Here is a 3,752-nt window from a genome sequence, read left to right on the forward strand (position 1 = left end):
TTTATTTTATTCAAAATTATTTATTTATTTCTAAAAATTAATGCATAAAAAAATTTTTTTTTCCTTCAAAACACATCGTAAGTTTTTTTTTTTAAGTAAACAACAAATAAAACAAATTGTCCAGGTCGAAGCTTGGACTTCCCACGACTGACAATCTTTCGAGTTAGTTAAGCTGCACGATATCAACTTTATTATCTATTTAGACAATTTTTTTAAAGTAACCATCTACATTTACAATGGAATTAAATTATTTGAACACTTAAATTTATAAATATTTATTTTTTTTTTCACAAGATTTGATTTTTAATTAAATTTTTTAAATAATTACCGAGACGTCAATAGAAAATTTTAAATCTCTTATTTTTGACAATTAATTTGGCTTATTAATTAAAAAAAAAAAAAAAAAAAAAAAAATGACTCTTTTTTTAAAAGGATTACGAAATTTTGATTAGTAATTGTAATTAGTTATCAAAGAATAGATAAAAGATAAATTATTCGACTACGTTCGAGCAGACACTTGATCGTTTTTAGTCGATAAATTTTTAGTGCGTCGATAAATTTGAATGACACGTTAATATTAACATGAATTATCGCTATGAAGTAAAGGTTCGAGACTGAGGCCTGATGCCAAGGTCGTTAGATTTAAAATATTCCAAACACTCCCGAGGATCGTTAGTTAAGTTTAGTCAAGAGTTATTATGTTAATAAAAAATAAGGTGAGTCTAATAAGAGCACAGAAGAGCGCGGTACAAAGTTGCGGCACAGGTGGAGATCGCAGTACACTTAATATAAGATGTGTGTCGTTAGAGCGATAAGATTCAACTGGAGTCAAAGTTTGTTCCTCAGTTTGCACCAACACACTTTCATTCAGCATGCAATTTACCTCGAGCCAAATTACTACATATATTTGTAGACATGAATTACTTCCCGGAACATTGTACACGTGCAATTAATTGTCTCACTGAAATATATCTCCATAAATATACATCTACATAAATAAATAAATAAATAAATATATATATATATATATATATATATATATATATATATATTTTTTTTTTTATATTTGTAGTTGTATATAGTTTACATATGAATAAACATATATGTATGCAATATGTATTCACACATAACGAGAGATAAAAGGATGCTGCGCCGTGTGAAGAACGCCACCTAATTTATTTTTTTTATTTCATGTTTATTTTTTTTTCTTGTGAACTTAAATCATTAAAAGTTATTGTTATTATTATTATTAGTGAATTTTACCATACTTACAAAATAATAATAATTAGCAGCAATCTTGCAGTCACTATGTGACTGCTGTGATTTTTTAATTCTAATAATTGAAATTTTGATTTATTAAATTAATTACTTTTATTAAATTGTACTGTACTTTTTTAATATTTACATTTTTTAAGATATAAGCTCATCCCGATGTTACACTCATCAAGAGCTTTCATTTGAGTACCCACATGCATTTTTTATATATTTGTCATATATACATATATATAATATATATAAATATATAAAAAATTGATGTGGGTACTTAAATGAAAGGTCTTGATGAGTGTAACATGGGGATGAGCTTATATTTTAAAAAATGTCAATAGTTAACAATGAAAACTGACAAAATGAAAATTGACAGGAATTATTGATAGAAAATTTAATTTCCTACAAAAAATGTCTGATCATTTTTTCATATTTTCAAAAAATAATTAAAATAAAAATACTACCTTGAAAATATCTAAATAAAAAATTTTAATAACTAAATTATTATTATTATAATTTTTTTAACTAAAACTAAAAATATGTAACAATTATCCAAGGACAATAAATTTTTTCATATTTCATAACATTAGTAACCTTAACTTAGATTATTCTTGTTCAAATAAAACCTTTCTAGAATTTTTAATGATTATAAAAATAAGAAAACAGACTTACATACATACTAGTATTTTTTGTTTATAAAAGAAAGTCAAATATTGTTAAGAATAATTATGTTATCACATAAAAGGTTCGGATGTACTTTCATAAACTTCAAAACGATCTTGACATATTTTCCATAATTCCAAAAACAAACCCAAACTTCTAGAAAAAAAAAAAAAGTTATTGACCTAATTTTTAAAAACTTTAAAATTTTTCATCGGTCCTTCAAATTTCAACTTCTAAAAAAAAAAAAAAAAGCTTACCATCCAGTGAATAAAAATGATAACAATTATTTTTAAAGTAAACTGATCGATCGTAGTAATTTGTAAGTGCTTAGCAGTTAATTGATAATTGGTAAACACAATTTAATCGATTAAATAAAACAATATTTGACTTAAGGCAACAATTCTAACCCAATAATAATTTAAATTGAACTTTTTCAAGCATTGTAGGTCGACAATTAATAGCAAGTAATTTTTCTAGCAATAGAATTAACCCATTAAACTCCTTGAACATTTGAAACCGTTCTAAATAGATAAATCCGCGGTATTTTGCTTTCACCTTATCGATTTAAATGTCCGACAAGATAACAGCGCCGCTTGTACTTTATTAAAATTAATGAATTGCAATAAATCGGCGTTTATTACCCGATAAGTAATCGGCTTTTGAGTTTCCGATAAGCTCGCTTCACTCGCATATACATAGATCGCATCCCGAACTCTCAACTCTGATTGTTAGTATAAAAAACTTTCGTCGTTAAATTAACCTGCAGCTGAAAATGACGCGCGCTGTTTGGCATATTATTCATCTGTGTTGCGTTAAAGCAGAGATCTACTTTTATACTTCGGTTTTAACTATTAAGTTTTAGCCCCACACGCTAATTAAAACTTTTGAAGATAATTAGACTCAATCACGCTGATTAAATTTGTTATACTTTCTAAGCTTAGACTTAATAGTCATTGATTAATAATTAATCACTTTTGAGGTTTAAAAATTTATTACTAAAGATATATTTAAATATTTTATCCTGCTTTTAATTTTTTTAATTAATTAAGATTTTAAAAATAAATTTTTTAATTAAAAAAATGCAATAGTTATTTTTTTACTGTCTTAAATTTATAAATAATTTTTTATAATTTAATTGAACATTTTTTATTTAATAAAATTAATTTTATTAATTTAATTTAGCAAAGTACTCTTATTTTTATTATTTATTGATGAAAAAAAAATTAACAGTACGGTCCAGAAAGAGTGGATGTAAATTCGCAACAATTCAAGTGGTAGGCGTATTAAATAGTTAAAATTAAATAGTTAAAACGTCAACATTATTCATCCTCTAAAGGATGATAGATATCATCCGGGCTTATTCAAATAAAATAAAACTTAGTATGGCCATGATAAATATTTGCTTTCTTATAATCAAAATTATAAGTGCAAATAAGATTATTATTTTGTGTATATCCTTGATAATTTATTTACCGAGTTAATGGGTGGGTTATTTTTATGAAAAATCACTGTGAAAAATACGGTTTATGATGGATAAGCGATAATTGATATTGAGACTGAAATATAGCCTTAATGTCTTCTGTATTTATTTTCACTTGACATTAATTAAGTACGTCAGCGTATACATCACTCTATATATAAATTCAATGGATTTATTCTTATGCAAAAATTATTTATCTTAGTCAATTTTTCAAATTTTTCTTCAAAAATTTTTTTTCTAATTTTTTTCAAATTTTATTTCCAATTTTTTTCTCAAAAATTATTTTTTTATTCTTAATTTACAAAAAAATATTTTTATTAAAAAAAAAAAAAATAAGAATCAA

The sequence above is a fragment of the Cotesia typhae genome, unplaced genomic scaffold (assembly GCF_013202065.1).
Source record: "Cotesia typhae breed Kobodo isofemale line unplaced genomic scaffold, CoteBio_Ctyphae contig_123, whole genome shotgun sequence".
Lineage (NCBI taxonomy): Eukaryota > Metazoa > Arthropoda > Insecta > Hymenoptera > Braconidae > Cotesia > Cotesia typhae.